Source organism: Aythya ferina (assembly GCF_964211825.1).
Source record: "Aythya ferina genome assembly, chromosome: 9".
Classification (NCBI taxonomy): domain Eukaryota; kingdom Metazoa; phylum Chordata; class Aves; order Anseriformes; family Anatidae; genus Aythya; species Aythya ferina.
In genome coordinates, this window is record NC_140305.1 from 10,296,240 (window position 1) to 10,317,516 (window position 21,277).

Below are 21,277 nucleotides of genomic sequence, written 5' to 3' on the forward strand. Positions count from 1 at the left end.
TCACTTACTACTGCATCTGCCTGGCTTCCACCTATCCTTCGTGTCATACTGTACTGCCCAGAAGGACTGCTGCAATCACCAAGATGCTCTCCTGCATAACACACGCCTTAAAGTTCGCCCCATTCTTGTCTGGAGCACTTCTTTGGACTAAAATTCAGTACTAATTCTCAAATTGCCAACACTGTAGAGCTTGAGCACAATTTCAGAAAGATTTCTCTGGACATAAAGTAATCTCTACTACGAAATATTTACCTGCCATTTTTATTTTTGACATTTTGAACATGTCTAGCTACATGCCCTAAATCTTGAGGCTTCTCATACATTTTTACTGGTTGGAATGAAGTCTGTTACCAAGACTGGATCTTTCCACAGCTACTTATAAAGTGGTATCACCTTAGTTTTCCTCATGGTTCACTGAAGAGTTCCAGTTTCCAGAGTCACAAGATAACTGCACAATTTCCAGTCCTTCCAGTGAGGTTCCAATGATGCTTTCCCATCCCACCTTCCCCAGCCAGAACGAATTCCTGGTGGCAGCAGAAGGGCAAATGCTATTACAGTGAGCAGGAGGTAATGCTGGCCCGCAAGGGCTGTTCAAAGAGAAATGAGACACCCAAAGCACCCCGAAGTATCGCTGGGGCTCTCACCTGCTCAGTGTAGGACCCACATCTGATGTTTCATCGCAAAGCTATGTGAGCCCAAAGCTTCAGATTTACCCCTAGTTCAGAGCCCTCCTGCTGCAATGCCACGGGCTGCATGGCTCAGGCTCAGGGAGCTGCACCAGCCAGCTCCAGCCAGACACAGAGCCTCTGGGGACGTGCACAGGGAAGAGAACCTTCTCTTGGGAGCGGGACTCCCAAAGCCAAAGCAGTTATGTTCAAATTTCAGATCTGGGAGGAAATCGACAAGCAAACAAAGAAATAACCCGAATGCCCTTTCCACATTGAAATGGTATGCTGCTTTCTTTGCTCTTAAGCACAAAAATTTACACTTTGCCATGTTACAATGCATCCTGATCTCTTACACCTCTAACAGCGATCTGGCCTTTTGCAATTCTAGAGCTGCCATGACATCTGCAAGCTTTATTCAGTAACTTCAGTGTGTCTCGTATGTCTCTCAGGTCACAGAAAAAAATACAGCAGGACCTCCTTACAAGCACACCAGCACGGTAATGACTGAAGAGTCCCACAACACATATCATCCAGAAATAAAACTCGACAGGAATGAAGGTGATCTCATATTTTTCCTCAGGCACAATACTGCAAGGTACCAAGCAGAAGTGTATTATACACACTACTAATTTCATCAAACAATGTTATAATACCATCAAAAAGGATCTATTTTTCCGTAAGCCAATACCAATCAGTGTTAAAGAGCTTATGTATTTTAGTTGTTTATTATGAGAATCACACATCTGTCCTTCAGTTTTGTCCAACTCTGATATCAAGTTAATTTACCTTTATCTGAATTTTATTAACATGGATCAACCCAGTTCTGCTTTTCAAGTACTGAAACATTCCTTTCCTTTTAGTGCCTTGAAACTCTCCCAGGATTCTAAGAGTTTTGAAAAAAATGAAGAAAAAAAAAAACAAACCACCAAACAAATAAACAACAACCAAAAAAATCTATAACATGAATTCTTGGCCAGTTTTTACAACTAAAGGTTTTAAGTTAATCTACACTTGCCAAGCTCAAGAAGGTTTTAACATTGAGTCGCGGTGTGAGATGAAAACATCACATTCTTATGTGGAAGGGACACATCACTTTGCCTTTTCTCAACAAGAAACCCAGCACATCTGTTAAAAATCGCCTCTTCTGTGCTTTCACTGGCAGTATTACTATTTGCTAGGAATAGACTGTTTTAAATGTTACGTATTTCTTGTGTTTTAATATAGCCTAACAAGACCCCTTCCTCTGTCCTGGTCTGTCTTCCAGTTGTCCTGCTGATGACATAATACTTCTTCTGTTCTCATTCCTCTTCACCCTGAATTTCCACATCTACTGCTTTACACTCCATCAGCCTCCCTTTTCGTCCACTTGTTGTGTCAGATATGTAACTTTTTTTCCTTTCTAGTTGCCTTTACATTCCTCCTAAATCAGGCTGCTGGTTTCTCTGTGAGAGCAGCCCTCTACACCTGCGACCTTCTGGAGAGCTTGTAAGATGAGCTGAAACAGTTCCCAAGTCCACGTGTGTTATCTTCCAGCTCCTTACCAGTATGTCCCAACACTATCTGCCATGCCATGAAACAAGCAATGTTACACCAGCCAGGAAATATTCTCCTGGTTCGGACTTCGTTCTGTCTGCAGGTAAGCAGCATGTCCAATCACAAGGAGTTCTTCTGAAAATACCTGCTTTACAATCCTCTTATTTTTACAAGCATATCCCCACTGGATGCCCTACTGAATTGTGTTCGGTCACTGAGAATTCCAAGAAGTGATGATGGAGACTTGTAAGGAAGGCAGGCAGTGTCTGCCACCCAAGGTGCGTGGGCAGCACAAAAGGAAAATCCTGCTCCAGCAGCAGAGCAGACAGAAACCTGCCCAGGGGACACTCACCTTCCTCGCAGTGCTGGCGTCCTGTCAGGCCCTGATCCAGAACAGGGGCGCCTACTGGTCACCACCACACACACCCCATATCCTCCCAAGGGACTCCTCCATTCTGTGTCTCTCACACTCCTTTTGCTGGTTACCTTTGCTGTCATACCCTAGAGTCAACACCTATCTTTACGTGTGGCCAGAACGATCCCGATGAGCCTCCTTGTGAAGCAGCAATCTCCTGCCCACACCCTCCTCTGAGAATCCCTGCAGCCTCTGAAGCAGGGGAGGGTTTGGTCACCCTGTAATTCAGGCTGGAGGTACCGCCTGCTCAAAGCAGGGTCAATGTTGAGCTCAGATGAAGTTGCTCGGTACTCTACATAAACCAGGCTTGAAAACCACCAGAAGTGGTGACACCACAATGTCCCTGGACACCCTGTTCCAAAGCCAGACTGTCCTCATGGAGAAGTTCCTCCTTCTCTCCAGGGGGACCCTCTCATATCTCAGTACGTGCCTGTTGTCTCATCTGCCATGCACAACTGCCTCGTGTGTGTATGGCTGTATGGCTCGAGGAGAGGTGGGAAGGGAGGAAGGACGGCAAGAAATGGGCAGAAGACTCAGGGGGTTGCACAGCGTCTCCATAACAGCAAACCCTCCCCACAGTTAGTCCCCTTGAGCTCCCTGTACTCACACTCAGTTTGCAAGGGCTGTTGGTGTCACTGCACTGCTCCTGTGGCAGGGAAATCAAATAAAACCACCACCAACACATACATAAGCACAGCCTTGATGAAGCCTGCCTCAGAGGGGAGACATATTGTCATTCTACAAGTGACCTATTAAACGTATCTGCTTCTTCGTTTACCTCATGCACATTGACAAGTGTATTTTCACAATTCCCTTTGCAGAGACATGAATCTTCTTCTCCACACAAACACTAAGCACCATTTCAGAGCATCCCACTGAGCATTGTTTTCCTATAAACACATTAGCAGCCAGAGTGCAAGGGAGCTGCAGAAGCTGACAGCATGATGGAGCGACAGTGAAAGGATCCGAAGGGGGTCGCTAAGTCTTCAGAAATGCCCCCGTGTCAGACTTTTCACTTTGACGTTGCACTTTGTAATCTTCGAAGATTACTGTACACATGTACACACTTATTTATAACTGCAATCCATTAATCACTGCTAGATGCAGCACGCAGCTCCCATCCCCAGCACTGCCTGTGCCACCCCAAGGGCTGTGAAGCAGCCCGCAGGAAGCAGCCTTCAGTTAAACAAGTGGCGGCTGTAGTGTGTAACGCCACCAGGTAGTGGTAGACTTCGAAAGTCACATTTAACGTTTTAATTAGCCTTACCTCAGGTGGCAACCACTAATTTGCATTATTCACAGTAACAGTCAAATTTAAAAAGGAATGACAAAACCGGGGAGAAAAAAAAGGCTTTGCTCTGTAAACGCAATGACAGCTAAAAACATTTCTTGCAGGGTGTGCCTGCCTCTCCCCTGACATTACTGACAGCTCGAGCGCCCAGCACCAGTGTGAGATGACACCAGCACTGGAGTTGGCGGCAGGGAGCAGCTCAGAGCCAGGCCTGCCCGTACCCTGAATTCCTCACTAGTCCACCTCTGGACTCTCAGTCCTGTTGTGAGCAGCTGAGGCCTCTGGTTTCCAGCAGGGGCAATCAGAAACGCAGGCTGCTGGCTCCCTGGGATGCTTGGTCCACTTTGCAGTGACCTCTGCCTCCCAGCACATCTCAGGCTTCCTCAGGATGCCACGGTCACCTCTCCGATATGCTTTTGGGATAGCTCAGGAGATGGAGGGACATCGAATGCGGTGCTTAGCACTGCATCATGGCAGCAGCCAGCAGCACAGCGGTGGCAGAGGCACGGAGCAGTGTCACGCTGTGTCACACAGGACGCAGCAGTGTCACGCAAGCAGAGTCAGGACAACTCTCTGTTGTCTGAAGACTCCACTGCTTTCCTATGCACGCTATTTCAGTGCGCAGCTCTCCTGCTCAATGCTTTGTCCTAGCTCTCCCCTGCTGTAAGTTTAGGACATTTTATCCCCAGCCCAGTCAAGCAGTGCTCTATTTATCTGCTAACACTCAGAATCTTTACATACAGAAAGATTAGTGGCTTCCTTCAGGTTTTTTCTTTCATGGATTTTCAAATCCCAAATCTACACTTGTCTGCTTACTGCAGCTTTGCATTGCTGGCTTTATCCAGTAAAACCTATAATGGTCATGGCCTAACCAGCAAAGAAGACAAATGTTATCCCCAGACCAACACGGCCAGCAGAGGCAAAGAGCATCCTGCCACCTCCTCCTGCTGAGCTGCAGAATATTTAGAGTACTGAAAGAAGCTGACTGAAACAGGAGATTTAAATAAGAAGTTAGGAGGAAATTCTTCACTCAGAGGGTAGTGAGGCACTGGAACAGGTTGCCTAGAGAGGTTGGGGATGCCCATCCCTGAAGACCACGTTAGATGAGGCCCTGAGCAACCTGATTTAGTGGGTGGTGTCCCTGCCTATAGCAGGGGGGTGGAACTAGATTATTCTTGAGGCCCCTTCCAACCTGAGCCACTCTGATTCTATGGAGGTAATGGGAAATTATACAATTGCTGTGTGCCACAGCACTTTTTACCACAGCACTTCTAAGCAACTTGCCATCAGTGAAGGTGAAATATCTGATAACATGATTCACTGACATAACATTTTGTTACTGGATCAAGAAAAAATACTAATCAAATGCCATTTTATAAGGATAACATTCATAAGCACAAAATATCTTCATGATGATTTCCCCTGTGTAATTGGTTTCTTCGGAGTTTTGTCCCAGAAGTTGAGCTTTATCTAATTCCTAAGAAGCACGGTACAGGCATGGGGTTTACTCTTCTAAGTACCACCTTAGCTACACATACATTTGATTACAGTGGTACATCTAACATCAAGTATCGCAATGTTTGAAAAAAGTTACTTTGGAAAAGAAGAACAAACAAGATCTAAGAGAACAATGTTCTGTAGATTATGGAAATGTATTTGATTGTATACAAGCCCAGCTGAAAGCTATCAAGCACTGCCAACATACATAAAGCAATTACCAATAAAGCTACTCTGAAGTATGGATTAGTAAGAATGTGGAGAAACCATCTTGGCATGGAAATGCTCCTCACTCTTTCTCTTTCAAAGCTTGCCAAGCAAATGAACCCATAGAGATGTAATTAAAGGCAACAGAAAAAAAATCTTCTAGGGGAAAAAAAAATCCATCCAAATATGAAGTCATATTTAAATCTGTTTTGTCAAACTTCTTACGTTTTTCCTCTCTCTCCTCCAGGCTGGTCTCACAGATAAACAATTGAAATTAACATAGCAAAATCAAACAAATAAGTTTTTCAGGCTTTTATTTAATTTCAGGTCTGAAAGACAAGAGTTTCTGCACCAAAAACAGTCACTTGCAAATCTGTGTCCTTCAGAAAGAGCCTGAGGGATCTCTTCAACGGTTCCCATGCACTGCACACACAAGGTAATTCTGTATTAGCAGGTGACAATAGAGAAGGCCCTAAAATCTCTAGATATTATAAATCTGTATGTTCTTTTGGCTAGATACAAACTTACTGGTTGTTCTTTTAATAACTGATAAAGAATAAACACCAGGATTTTGTGGTAGAAATAACATTAAGATCCTGGACTAACATAAAGGCCTTTCAACCTAGCAACCTATGATTTTTAGCTGATAAATTCTTATGTGAATTGTGGTAGAGGGAAAAGAGGAGTATAATAATGATATTCTGGGGATGAGATTTGCCCCCCCCCCCTTTTTTTTTTTAAATCCTACAAAAAGAGAGCTGTAGAAATACCTGCAAATTTGTACAATACTTTTGGATTTGTATTACTTTTTATAGTAGTGGTGCTGTGGAATTTCCTCTCGGAGAACTATAGTTGGATAGCCACCAAAGGGATCAACACATAATTCTTTAATTTTCATTTTCTACAAGCGGGGGTGAGTAAAAGTTACTGAGAAACATTTAGAGCTCCTCATGCCTTTTATCAAAATACGAACATTATGTATGCTGCGTATCACAATGGTGATAGTGCTGTGAAATTACATGACTGAAGCTTTCCACTCAGAATTAAATGAGCCCTTTTTTGTTACATGAGTGTTAGTACACCAGTGGCTCACTCAGTGCAACCCAGACTTGATGAGAGGGTCAAGTTATATCCCGTCCTAGTCCATTTTCTAAGATTTACGCACTGGTATCAGCAATGCGAAGCCAACCTGGTTAACTGGGACTAGGGAAAGGACAGCCCAGAACCGGGCAGAACTTGCTCTTTGTAATCAAGGGACACAGTCCTCCTTGTGATAGCTGGCAACAGAGTGCTGGCTGTAGGACTGCTGTCCTGTTTTACCTGATGAACAGACTACAGAGGTTTTCTCAGCAGGGGCCATTACAGCAAGCTTAGTGAGCTATTGAACATCAGTGTTAGATATCTTGCCTGCTGTGAGCCTAACGGATAGCAGTCAAAATCTGCTAATTATTACAAACATCTGTCTGCTGAATACTTTATACACAGCATGGTACCTCTGGAACAGATGCAAATTCTGTCTACAGCAGGCAAATGCAAATAAAATGCTGGAGAGGATACCCATGGTGAATGAATGTACTACAGCATGGCTGCCTTCTCCTCCAGCAAAAAAGCGCACACACCTTGCTTTGACTCACGAAAGTTAGATCTGTGCTGTAGGAAGGACATCAGGGAGCATCACACAGAGGCTGCGTGCACAGCCAGAACCGCAGGCATTACCAGGGGGTGGAAGAGTTAGAAAGCAAGTGACTTTTTCTTCTTTAACAAGTCCACATCCAGCTGCAGGTTCTTCTTCCTGTTTGCTTATCAAGAAAACAAAGGTGAAACTGTGCTGCTCCACATCAACCTTCAGGTTGGTGTCTGAACCCATCTGAAATATTATTGCCAGAAGTGCTGTCTTGATAAAAACACTCAAACTTAACTTATGTGTTAGAAGTGGGATGTATCCTGGATCAGACTACAGCTGTCGTGTTTACTACAGACAGCTTAGATCAAACTGTGCCACAATGATCTGGGAGGTCTCTTCAAGTATAAACCCATCATTCTTTTTTGCGTTTACAATCATAGAATCATCTCCAGAACTCTAAATGAATTCTGGTCCTTGAAAAGCAAGGGGAAATAATACTTAATTATTATATTTGCCTTCCAGTAACTGGAAACATTTAACTAGCAAATGTTTAAAACTCTACTAAGTGAATGCCCAAATGTCACAAAACTAAGTGACTAATGTCACTTCAATAGTTTTGATTAAAATTTTCTTACTGTTGTGTCTTCGTGCTCTCTTAAATTGTCACTGCATTAGAAATCCAATAAAGACTGAAAGCAAAAGATGACATTTTGGAATTTTGCACAAAGTCCAAGGAGACAGCACTAGGTAGATAACTTTAGCTAAAAGTAGTAGTGCTTTGGTCTTTCTTCAGTAAATAGTATAGGCACCTAATCATATATTCAAATTTAGGCAAGTGCTTACATGCTTTGTTGAGGAGAGTGACCTGAGCACATCCTACAGGTTAATCATGTACTTCACATGCTTTCCTAAATTTATTCATGTGAGTCCAATCCAAAGTGCTTGAAGTCAATAGTATTTTTTTCTCAGTGAATTCGTATCTCAGACCCTAGAAGCAGCAGCAAATTTTGCTCTCATCAAAAATCTTTCCTTTTCTCTACGGAGAATAGTTTAAAACTGTCTGGTATAGACTATCATTACAGTATAAAATATTAGCAGAGCAATTATTATGTTTTAAAAGGAATACAATATAATTCCTTCATATTTTTCATGTTAGGTATCTGTCGGCTTTTTTAATTAAAATTATCTGCACTCAGAATGCCCATAGAGGATAAGGAGCAATTGAGTCAAAATGATAAGTTATGAAAAGTAAATTTTAATGTAAAAAATTGCTCTGTTCACAAAAAAAACAGCAAAGTAATCATGTAACAAAGTCTATCTGCTATTTAACCAGCCCATTACGTGTTGGTTCCCCACAGCCCTTGCAAACTACACAGAAATCATCACATGGCCCTTCCTCAAAGCAATGAATGGCTGTTTCAACTGGACACACAGATACTCTGAGCAGGGAGAAAAGAACAGCGGCTGCTCCTCGATGTTAATCGTGGTGATGTTAATGACAATGCAGTGTGCACAAGAAATATGGAGGAGTCAGGTTTCAGTTTATGAGACTGGAAAGGTTAGCATGCCCCATTAATCTGTGATGCACAGCCAGTGACAATAACAGTAGAAGCATCATCTAGAGATGAGTAATAGCACATGTAATGGAAAAATGAAACTCATCTTCAGTCCAAAAAGGATTCTGATGGCAACATTTTATTATCCATGTTCTCGTCACCACATCATTACATCTGGCAGATGTAATAAATCCTCTCTCAGTTATTAAGTGAGTATAGGCAGTTAACCATAAGCAGCTGTCATTTACACAGAAAATGTATCAGGTCAACAGGTATCGCAGCGGCATAGCTCCAGCCATAAGTACTCCTTAAGCCATTGTAACCTGTAAATTCAACTGCAGAAGGAACACAGGAACCTTACAAGTACAGAGCATTTTATATACTTCAAGATGCTGTAGGAAAAGCCATTTCAATGGACTTTTAAACTGTGAAAGCTGCATAGCACAGTCTTAGTCCACTAGTGATGACTGACTGTTAGTTCGGAAACTTTCACATATGAGCAAGTTTAAGGAGCGTTGACAACACAAGGATGTACATGTACAAATGAGCTGCTGTAAGAATAGATTCTCTGTGCAGTTCTCTTCACTCTGCAAGTAATACAGTTTTCTCAACCAGGAGAGTCAAAATGCCCATTTGCTTCCAGAACACATTCAAGAAAGCATCTCAGCATTTTCAGCCGAGATGATGGTTTGACTCTGTGCTCCCATAGGGCAGTTTTTGACCTAACTCTGCTCCCATTTGAGTCAACACACAGAATTTGGAAAGTATCACCTATAAGGGAGAAAACTCCTGGAAATCCAGCTCAGGTGAGGAACTGATCTGAAATGCAGAATTAAATACCTACACGTGCAGTACTAGAAGATTACACTGATACTGCAACTCAGATTCTCAGGCTTCTCTGCAGTTGCACCTGGGATAGATAAACTACGAGAATTCCCTGCTGCAGGAAACAGGACGGAACACAGACACAGAGAGCAAGGCAAGACTTTGTGGAACTCCAAAAGCCCTAGGTAATGCCATAAAGACAATAAATTGAATAGATACGAAATCCAAAAAAAAGGACCTATGTGGTACTTAATCTGTGCTTCAAAACAAGCCATAAAAATAGATTTGGTGAGATTTTAACAGCAGCAGATGATATATTCCTGCATTTACACATTGTATGGGTGACCACTCAGAAACTTCTGACTCGGATATCAAAGTACCAAGTGGTTTTTGCAGCAAGTGATCCTTGGTCCCTAGGAGGACATAAACAGGTACAGAAGGGAGGCAAGGCTCTGTAGGTGTAACCCTTTTCATATCTCCAGGGGAAGTAAGTTAAAAGGTATTAAATGGCACATTAAAGCACCACCACAAACCTGTCACTCTTCACTAACCATGAGAACAGAGCAAATGCAGAACCTTACAGTACGAGGCTCCTTAGAAATGCTTTTCACATATATGGAAGTACTTTCCTGTATGAAAGATCAGCACATTTTTACCTGTGTTTTTTGGGTGCACCTGAGCACTTAACATGCACATACCTGCTTTCCACATCTCTTTTTTCCTATCCTCTCAGCAGACTTAGGGCCAAATACTGTCATTCATGTTCCAACCCATTCACCACTACTGAATCTCGGTACTACCTAGCCACAGGTAGAGAGCAGGGCAAGCTCAAACCACTGCTCCTTTGTCAGATTGCTAATTTTTAGAAATTTCTTAATGGTCATTTGATAGACATGAGTGGATAATTGATGTGCACTATGGTAACGATCATTGGCATGCAACCTAAATACTGCTGCAAAGATCTACATTTGAGAAATGTTACCACAAATTTCTAGCCACTCCTCCTTGAATGAACTTTTCCCTGAGCTCAAGAAATCTAACCCAGCCTAGTGATAACACGCTTGAATGAAGTCACAGACCTGTACTGGAGGTTTTTAGAATGTATTTCTGATGTGTTTTTTTTTTTTTCCCTACATATACAAAATAAATTAACAGGAAAGAGAAGAACTTGAATCACAGAACTGTAGGGGTTGGAAAGGATCTTGAGAGATCATCAGGTCCAACCCCCTTGCCAAAGCAGGTTCCCTACAGCAGGTTGCCCAGGCAGGTGTCCAGATGGGCCTTGAATATCTCCAGAGACTCCACAACCTCCCTGGGCAGCCTGTCCCAGCGCTCTGTCAGCCTCACTGTGAAGAAGTTAAGTTCTTTTGCATGTTAGTGTGGAACTTCTGTGATCTATTTTGTGGCCCCTTGTCCTGTCCCCACAAACCACTGAAAAGAGGTGGGTCAAATCCCTCTGTCTCCCACACTTAAGATACTTGTAAACATTGATGAGATTTCCCCTCAGTTTTCTTTTCTCAAATCTGAGAAAGTCTCTCTGCCTTTCCACGTAGAGAAGATGCTCCAGGCCCCGTACCATCTTTGTGGCCCTCCACTGGACTCTTTCCAGCAGATCCTTGTCTTTTTTGTACTGGGAAGCCCAGAATTGGACACAGTACTCCAGGTGAGGCCTGACCAAGGCAGAGCAGAATGTTTTTGATTTGTTCAAATTGATAATCAGGCTTGATCTTATTAATAGCATGTGTGTTAATATAATGTTAGACAAGTGTGTTGGGTCTGTCTGAGCTGGAGTCACCTTTTCCTTGCAGCAGCCCGCACAGTGCTGTACTCTACACTCGTAGCTGGAACAGCACTGGTATCACTCCAGTGTTGTGTCTATTGCTGCATAGTGCTGGCACAGCATCAGGACTCCTTCCAAGCCCCCAAGAGCCAGCAGACTGGGGGTGGGCAAGTGATGGGGAGGGGACATTGCTGGGGCAGCTGACCTAAACCAACCAAAGGGATATTCCATAACACCTGATGTCACACTCAGCAATAAAAGGGGGGGGCTCTCGTGGGGGAGGGGGCTGTTCCTCCTGAACAACCACTACGCGTTTGAGGCCCTGCTTCCCAGGACGTGGCCGAACACCGCTCGCTGATGGGAAGTAGAGAATAATTTTTTCTCTCTCTGTGCTTCCGCGCGGACTGATTGCTTCTTTTGTCTCTGTTTTTTCCTCCCATTCCCTTTCCCTTTAATTAAACCTTTCTTATCTCAAACCTCGAGTTCTCTGTGTTGTATTTTCTCCCCCTCCCTCTTTGAGGAGAGGGGGAGTGAGAGAGCGGTTGTGGTGGAGCTCGGCTGCCCACCTGAGTAAAACCACCACAACAAGCATGAATGAAAACCTGGTTATGGAATTTTGGCACCTTTTACTTTCTTTTTGTGTGCGTGTGTGTGCAATATCAGTGTTTGTAGTTCCCACAGCATAGAAGATGCAACTCTAACAGCCTATAACCCACACAAATTTGTTTCGAAAACAAGTGCTAAACTTTAAAACATGAAAACTTAACAGGAAGCAGAGGCAGGTGCCCATCTACAGTTGCATTTAGTGCTCTCATCTGCCAGTCTGACCCATCCCCTCACAGCTGAGAGATGTGAGGATCCCTGCTCTCAGCTCCCTTGGAAATACCTGATACAAACCATTTTGAGAGAGTCTAAGAGAAGGGAAGAAGCGGGCCACAGGTTTTATTATATGTGCTTATCCAATTCTGAGAAGCTGCCTTTGAGGTAGATTTCAGTGAACGTGCTATGGTGGTAAGGAAAAATTATTTCAGCAACAGAAAATCCAGAAGTGCTCCACAGACACTAATTCAAAACTGTTGCCTGCCCAGATGAATGCTTAGGAGAAATAAAATTAAGCTCTGAGCTTGCAGGTAATCACGTTACACATTACCAGAAAGCTGTTGCTTGCTTGGATTTCATTCAAGCCCACCAGTTTCATTTTCGTGATTTATGGAACTGCAAAATCTCCACAGATATTTTCCCCTCTTAACCCTCTACTTTAAATATAACACAGTAAGTTAAAAGCAAGGAAACTGGGAAGGCAATTTACTTTGCCACTATTAAACAAAGAAAAAATCAATTTTTTTTGTACCCTAGGAGAAAAAAGAAAATTGAACTGTTCTTGGATCTTAAATGCTAACTGAAAGCATCCCTTCCAGCTAGAAATTCTCAGTAAGATCAGTGTAAGTTTCTCACCTGACTTTGGAAAAGTTGCATCGCTGCCATTCAGAGGGATCCTGACAGAAATAACAAACGGCAGAAACATGAAGATGCTATAGAAGTCCAACATAACAGACTTCCATTGAGTAAAGAAAGTGCATAGAAAGAAATCTCTGCAATGTCAGAAGTAGCCACTTAGAGGGAATAAAGTCCCTCTTGCCTCACCCATAAGGGGTTTGCCTTTCAAGGCACCCTCTACCATAATAGCAGAGCAAACAGCTAGGACAATACATACAAGTATTTCACCAGTGCTCACTGCAAACTTCAAAGGATCAGAAGGCATCTTGGCATTGAGATACTTACTGAGCCACTACCCAACCACAACTTGGAAAGGTCTTTCATTCATCAAACAATCAAAAACTGGGGCCACAGATTACCTTTTGCATTCTACCTGTGAAATTTAGTTGTGACTAGACAAAAAATTACACAACCATCAGATACGCCGAAGTGCCCTACGGTCTTCTCTACATTATACATTTCCCATTGCCATGGAAACCACGATTCCTTTCTAAGAAGTGATAGGCAGCAACCTGTCATTCCTGAACGTCCCAGGGAGCCTTGGCAATAAACACGAGGCTGAAATACCTCATTGTGATTCCTGTGAAACCCTTACCTACCAGGAAGACTTTGCTGGTATTTTAGGGCCTGGTCACAGAATTTGGATGCAATCATGAATCTACTGTTATGTTTTCTGGTGCATTCTGTGCAGTTTACCGGGGGATTTACTACCACCCTTGACTTGAAAACAAAGCTTGCATTATATACTTGATAAAACCTATGATCCTTGGCCCAGTTGGTGCAGCCACAAACCAGACCTACTTGGAACACAGATGGCTGATCTCTGGCCTGAATTGCAAAACAATGCTCAACAGTGACCACACGGTCAAGACTAGAGACTCCACAGTTAACGGAATTGGAGACAGAATGGCTGTGGGTGGCATCCTTCTGTTTGTTGTGTTGTATAGTAGCAGGACGCAACTTCACAAAATCTTTAAGTTTTGTTCAATTATGTTGAAGTCTTGCTTACTATATAGATGACACACATTGCAGGCAAGTCCTATTTGTGAACTTACTGTTACTACTTCTTGAAAATCTTTTCTTATTCATCTGGATCCTTGCCAGGGTCATAAGGAGCTCCTCAGTTATTTCTGCCGTAACACATATCACCTCAAGCAAGACCAGTACAGGAACTGCTGACCACCATCAATATACAGCCAAGAAACTCCCACTCAGAAGCAATACCACTCACTGAGCAGATGTTGCGCTACAGGACTCTTCTTCCTTCTCAAGTACATGGCACGTTATATGCAAAAATTCCAGACCTCATAAGCTGAGAGCATAAGCAAAATCTGTCCATTATATCCCTAAAACAAGATAGTTTCTATCTCACTCTGACAAAATGAGTAAAACACTGTGAATGGCTACGCTTTTCATCCCATTCAATCTCTCTTTCGCTGGACTCTATTTATCAGTTCTATTGCTATTTTTGCTGGAATCCCATCGATATTTTCCAGGAATTCATTAGAAAGTGACAGGCCAGATTCTCAGCTAATGTGAAATCTGCCCCCATATTTCTACTTGATCTTACAAAAGATTGCTTTAATGATGCAGAAAAGGACAGAAACACACAAACCACTCTTCCAGGCTCTGAACACCAATATGAGCATGATGCCATATGAAACGTGCAGCATTCACTTACTCCCCATGAGAGGAAGGTACCCAGCAATTCAATGGATAAGCCCTTTATCTTGAGCAAAGCAGTTTTCTTTCTACCCACCGTTCTACTTGGCCTTCCTCATGCCAGCATCTTTCCACATTCCATCACGCAAGCAACAATTTCTGTACAACCTTCTGCAGAAGAGGTTTGATGCTAAGGTATTGAGTTCACTGTTAAGCCAGTTGGCTAGCTCCCCTATCTTTATTCGCAAGATGTTTTCTTGGAAGAAATCCTCAACTCCTGTAAGACTCCCATCCTGGGCAAGGGAAGATGACTGCCCCAGCTCCTGGACTTCTGTGTTTTTTAATACATCACTAGACAACTCTAAACTTGTTTTCTGTTGACTACATATGACATAAACCTTAAAGTAAGAGTTCAAAACAGCATTTAAGACTGGTGTTAGGAAGGGGCTAAAATGTACTGCCTAAAACTATAAGGGAATTAAGTGCCTTTTTTTTTTTATATATAAAAAAGACTGAGTGAGTCATATTACTTAATGTCATTCTTAGCCTTTCTTCACAGTGAGAAAGAAACATTAGATGATGAAGAACATTTGAAAAAGGAAGAAAGATTGTAATCTCTGACTATAAAACATCCTTTGTGATACCCTTCATACCCTTCACAAATAAATGTAAAATAAACTTTTAATTTAATTATTAAATAAGGAACTGTAACACAAGTATTCTGCTTAAATCATTGGCCTTGACACTCCAGATTACAAAACAAGGACCAAGTAAAAAACCTCAGCACTGACAATATTGCCACTGCATTCTTTCCTGAAAGAAAAACATTAGTAAAGTGTATGTCTGAAGATTTCAGTTTGTCAAGTGAGTACAAGGATTATTATATTTGATACACTATACATGTATTTTTTTAGTGTCTGGTTTGCATGTTGATGAGATAGTTTAAGAGTTGATATAAAGCATATTTTAATTCTGTGAAATCTGGCAGCCTACTGAATTATTTATAGGTTGTCAGTTACTTGATACTACAGTTTGTCAATTACAGATTTAGTATCACTCACAAACCTTCCTTTTTGATACAATAATAGCATCATGGCTTTGCTACACTTTTAAGAACTCCAAATGGCATAAGTGTGCCTCAACTTCAGTTCTTTGGACACCATTTCCTTGTCTTCAAGAAGACTTCTTTGTTCTGATTCTTCACATACTTAATATTTTTGAGACTGATGTGCACTGGTCAGGTTCAGCTACTGCATCCGGATGATTTGGAGAGAATTCCAGACCTTGCCTTTCTAGGGTCAAATTAGGACAATAGCCACCAAAACCAAACCAAAACAAAACAAAAAAATAAACAACAAACAGACCCACAAAGAAACCCACCAAGCTTAATAATTTCTTTATAGACTACAGTCTGATGAACCTGCACTGACACACGGGAGCTGAGAAACAGGCATGTGGGAAGAGTCTAGCCTTGACTTCAAATTCTAATTGGCATCTCTAACACAAAAGGCATCGGGGAAACCGAAGACTCATGAACCACTGTATTTAATACTCAATGAAAATAATGCTTTAACACCAGAATGCCAACCTTAGGTCCTTTCTTAACATTAGCTTGCTGACTTGGAGGAAAGAAAAAAAAGTATGTGCTGCTAAAAACTGTCTCAATAATATGGAACAAGCAATGCAGTATTTCCAGCATTGATACAGGTTAAATTAAAAAAACTCAGACATTCATCATACAGCAGGGCTTAATTAGGACCAGCACAGATACACAAATTATAAACTTGGACACCACCCAACTCAAAGAAAGCAAATGTAAAATTTATACATTTTTAAACACAATTCTGATGTGCGTTTACTCTTATACAACAATAGGAACAGGGAAAGAGACCCCACCAGCCTTGGCTCTAAATGACAGTATTAAATGCAAGCACATATCTATGCCCAAACTGTCATTCAGCCAGATTTTATCAATTATCACAAGAGAAAATGAGGAGGTCCCATAAGGGCTTAGAAAACATTTTCAATGATATAATTTTGTCCCATGAGCAACATGGATGATTTTCCAAGTATAGCTCTAAGCACACTGCAGGTTCAAAATCAAAGTTAAACAAGGTCATTATTAACCACTTTTCTAGTTCAACTTTCTGACACCACTGGCCTCCATTTTTTTTTTTTTTATACAGGCTACGCTGCCTTCTCTTTTCTGAAGAGAAGACACATGCAACCAACCAACAAGAGAAACAATTCTATACAAACTTTTCAGATCAAGGCCATTGTTCAAAGCACCTACCATCACTCACCAGTGATCAGTTGTCTTAGACTTATATATCAAAATCATTTAAGACTGTTTCTCATATAGATAAAAGCAGAAATTGTATATAGACAGAAACAACAACCACTAAAGCGCCCGAATTAATTTTGCAGAGAGAACACATGGTTCATAAATATCTTAGCTTAAAAACTACACTGTGAATACTTTAATTTGTTTGGTAATATTTAGAACACAATTAAACAGGGTACCAAAGGACTCTCTTAATTTTATTCATGATAGGAACTTGGAAGACTTTTTCAGAGCTCTGTAATGCCATTAAAGCCTATTCATCATCCTGGTAGCACTGCATTAGTTTTCTACAGGGACATATGGAACTAAATGGAGCTTGTGTTTTCTAGGTATGATTTTTAAAAATGGACCTAGATTTATTTTCATTTCTGTCTATCAACGTTTTTCAGCCATCAAATTCATCATTGCTTTCCTGAATGAGTTTAAAACTTAAGTTTAGTAGGAGGGGGAAGTACTATTTAATTCATGAGAAGCACTAGCAGGTAACGGTACCAAGACGTGAAAAGAGCATAAGCATATGAATGAGTCTTCCTCAAAACACAGTCAGAATTTTACAATCTGAATTTCTATTCCTTTTTTCTTCTTCTTTCATTTTATTTTTTGAAATCAGACTGTGCACCCAATCTTTAGTTTATCTTTTCTGTTCAAAAGGAAGAGATCAAAGTAATATCACAGAGTTCTTTTGAAAAATATTTCTCTGGTCTTAGGTTTAGAACATCCAGCTTGGTACAACTTAATATATGCATGAAGCTTATATTACATATTCCCATTACATATATTCAAATCCAAACATGTGGAAGGACCTGCTACAAAACTGTTCTAAGTCACTAGAATATTTTCTCTGCATCAGGTGGTTTGCCTTAAGTTGTGTAAAAGAACAGATATAAATTAAGTCCGATCTATAAATGTCGACTAGCAGATAATATGTTAATGTGCAGGAATCAAAGTGAATCAGAAACCGACCTTATGCATTATCACTTTGCTTTATCTATCTTTATTTTCTCTTTTTTAGTTTCACTGTTACTTCTTCAAAACCAGGAATCACTTTTGATATACCTTAAAAATGTCAGAATTTATTTTAAACTCTTAGAATTCAAATTCTGTACCCAGAATTCTGGGTACATTAGATGTACCCAGAACAGTGAAAGGCTGATGTGGTGATATCCATACCAGTACTAGCTCTGCTGGGCAGCTGCTGCAGAAAAAAACTTTTGCCCCATTTTCTATGTAACACCCCAGGGTTGACAAGGAGAATTGTTTCTTGTGTAAATGTATCAGACAGGAGAGACAGTCCGAAGTAGTTTAGTGTACACTTCAAAAATTCCCTCACATGGCTCTCACTACATTAAGTTACGGAGTCCCCAGTGGTATGCAGCTTAAAGACAAAAATGTTTTCAATTCTGGAAGGCTGTAGGTTGATGCTTGCATCCTCAAGCATATGCATTAACACCTTAACGTCTAATCTGACCATGCTACAAGATTTAAACTCAGTTTTCTTAAAATACATGCCATGAGCATGACACTGAACAAAGTAATACACTGTTACATTGCATTTCTTTCTATCATGATTTACTCCTTTGATTGGCAATTTTTAATCTGCCAATCGTTACTCTGTAAACAAGTAGTGAAACTGAAAGATGTCCAAAGAAAGTAAGATGTCCAAAGAAAGTAAACATTATAAACAAAGAGTAAATGTGGATGCGCCTTCAGGGACAGAGATCTCTGATATTACTTACAGTTGGGAAGCAAATACTGAGCTAAAGACATAAAGGTTTCTTAGCCATCAAGATGCCTAAATCTAAGCACATGGGTCTTAGCATTAACATTTCTAAAAGTTTAAAGTCATTAGGAACAAATAAAAAGGTACACAAAAACCTGATTTTTTTTATTTTTTTTTTTGGATCACACATAACTTGCAAAATGCCTCAGTGATTTTAGAAAGGTAACATACACATACATCTCTTCCAAATGACTTTTTAAGCCAAAGCTTTTCAGGACATTATATAAAACCTTGAAACCAGAGGCTTATAAGGAAAACACCATCAGATTCTTAACTAAAGCACTATACAGCTAGAAGGAAGAAATTTTATCTACTCTATATTCCTCTCAGAATGAAATAACCATCTCTCAGCAAATTCTGTGCAGGAAAGGTTGTAAAAATAAATTCTGTGAAAGAGATTCCACAAAGTGGAATGATGAATTCAAGATAAAATGAAGAGATTTTGTAGGAAATACCAGGGTGCTGAAGGGCTTACCTCTATCTGTACTACACAGCGTATCACTGGTGGTTCCTGCTCTTGGATAAGACAACAGCTCCACAGTGGGCATCTTTTTTCTCAATCATCTGTGAATGAAACAAAAACAAATATGCCTTGAATGCGTTGTACAGGTTAAAAAATGCTGTAGGCAATTAAAAAAAAAAAAAAAAAGCAATGGAATTAAGGAAATGCAAAGGGATGGGTCCTGGCTTTCCAAGTGTCGTGTCTGTGAAGAAAGGCTCAGTGAGGTCTCTGCTGTACCTGTACCTGCTGCACGTCTCCAGAGATGACAATGCCAAGAAAGACTGGGAACCCAGCTCTAACATGTAGGAGACTGTCATGCCCTTTTGCCAACCTAATCTCCTGAACAAGGCTATGCTCCTCTCGCCCTCCAACCCCCATTTCATGTGGAACAAAGCCAACATGCTGATCAGGCAACTAAAATGAGCAGCAAGTAGGTTTTGCAGGACCAGCAAGGTCAGTCAGCTCAGCGTGCAGTCAAAGCCACTGCACCAAGCTTTGCTCTGGCACCTAATGCACCGAGACAGACATGCAGAAGATAGAAACTGGTGACCAACCAGAAAACTTATGCACGATATAACAAAATATCTTGACAGCTTTCAACATTAATGTTTTAATGGTCTGCTGCAGAGCTTTTGTCCCTTTCTGTGTGCTGTAAATGGCACAGCCTGTTTCCTCATCAAAAAAAGCTGTAAAAACCATTTGGAATTGTACACAAGGTAAAGCACTCCCTTGTGTGCAAAGGTTTCGTGTATCAGACAAGGACTCCCTGTGCACTTTGTCATCAGCATGCTCCAGGCTGTCCTCTACACTGGGATCTACTTCAGTAATATTTTTCAGCTCACTACCAGACTTTGCAATCTTAACATTCAGATTAAAAAGTCAGTTAGAAGAACACATCTTAATATCAAATTGCATTCCATAAAAATCACTTATTCATGAAAAAGTATGAAAGAAGACAATCATTATTATTATTTGGGCATTCAGCTAATTGTAAATATGCAACTGACTGCTAGGTTTGTGACTTTGCCAAAAGATTCGTGTAGGAGGAGGTGCAGAGGTGCCAAAAGGCAACATATTGCTTGGAGCACAGATTCCTTCTCACCCTCCCTGTTTGGCAGATGTGCACCTGTTTGCCACAGTACGCAGCTCTGGAGCCATAAAAGTAAAGCAGAGATGGCCCAGACCCTGAGGATCCAGCACAAAGTTCTAGCAGCTGCACACAGCACAGTGGTTAGTATCTTCTCCATTTTACCTGGCCAAGTACTGAAATAAAGGTGGTCAGAAAAATCATTTTGCTACTAAAAATTTCAGAAGAATTGAAAGTCCATTTTCATCCCATGTTTTCTGTGGAATCCTTGCAGATATTAAAGCTTAATAAATCTCAGAAACCTTTTTATATCAGCATTTTTACAAAATCTTAAGAGTTTTTAGAGTTTTAGGGTGTATTTGACAGCTGTCAAACTTGGTAACTGAGGTTAATTAGACTATGCAGAAAAAAATAGCCTTTTTTTTTTTTTTTTTTTTTTTTTTTTTTTTGACACATGCAGAGTTTATTGTGATTCATTGTCTACAGACTATCAGGGAAAATAAAGGATGATGTTCATCCAAGAAGTGTCAACAGTTAACCTGACATTAAAACTCCTGAATGTACATACCAAGAAGAACAGACTCAAGAGTCAGCAGGAACAATTTTCCTCCCTGCAGTGCAACTCAAATAGGACCCTTGGAATGGGTCCCCTAGGTATTAAGCTTATCACTGCAAAGCTACATACAGGTTTTCGCTTTTTTTTTTTTTTTTTTTTTTTTTTTTTTTTTTTTTGGTGTGTGTGTGTGTGTATAGGAGCATTACCTAGCACAGAGCATATGTTTAGGGCTCCTCTTAGAATAAAGTGCAGGAATCTGACTTTGCACAACACTTGTAGCAAACCTTCCTTACCTCACTGGTACAGGGCTCCAGTCTGCGAATCACTAGATGCTGCTGTCTCCTTCCCTCCCACCCCCTGCTAACTACACTGCTTATAAACCAGCTCCCCAAACAGTTGCACAGTTGCCAAGAAGCAAAACACTTCATAGATAGCATTTGATCTTTAGCATTA

At 41.0% G+C, this 21,277-nt stretch overlaps 1 protein-coding gene across 16 annotated transcripts in view; it reads right to left on the reverse strand.

Annotated features, from left to right (window-relative positions):
• Positions 1-21,277, reverse strand: part of OTOS (otospiralin) — a 455,029-nt gene that overhangs the window by 96,560 nt on the left and 337,192 nt on the right. For all 16 annotated transcript variants that reach the window (XR_014696049.1, XR_014696050.1, XR_014696051.1 and 13 more), the window contains one exon: positions 19,155-19,243. The gene's annotated coding sequence lies outside the window, so the exon portion shown is untranslated. The remainder of the gene's footprint in view (positions 1-19,154; positions 19,244-21,277) is intronic.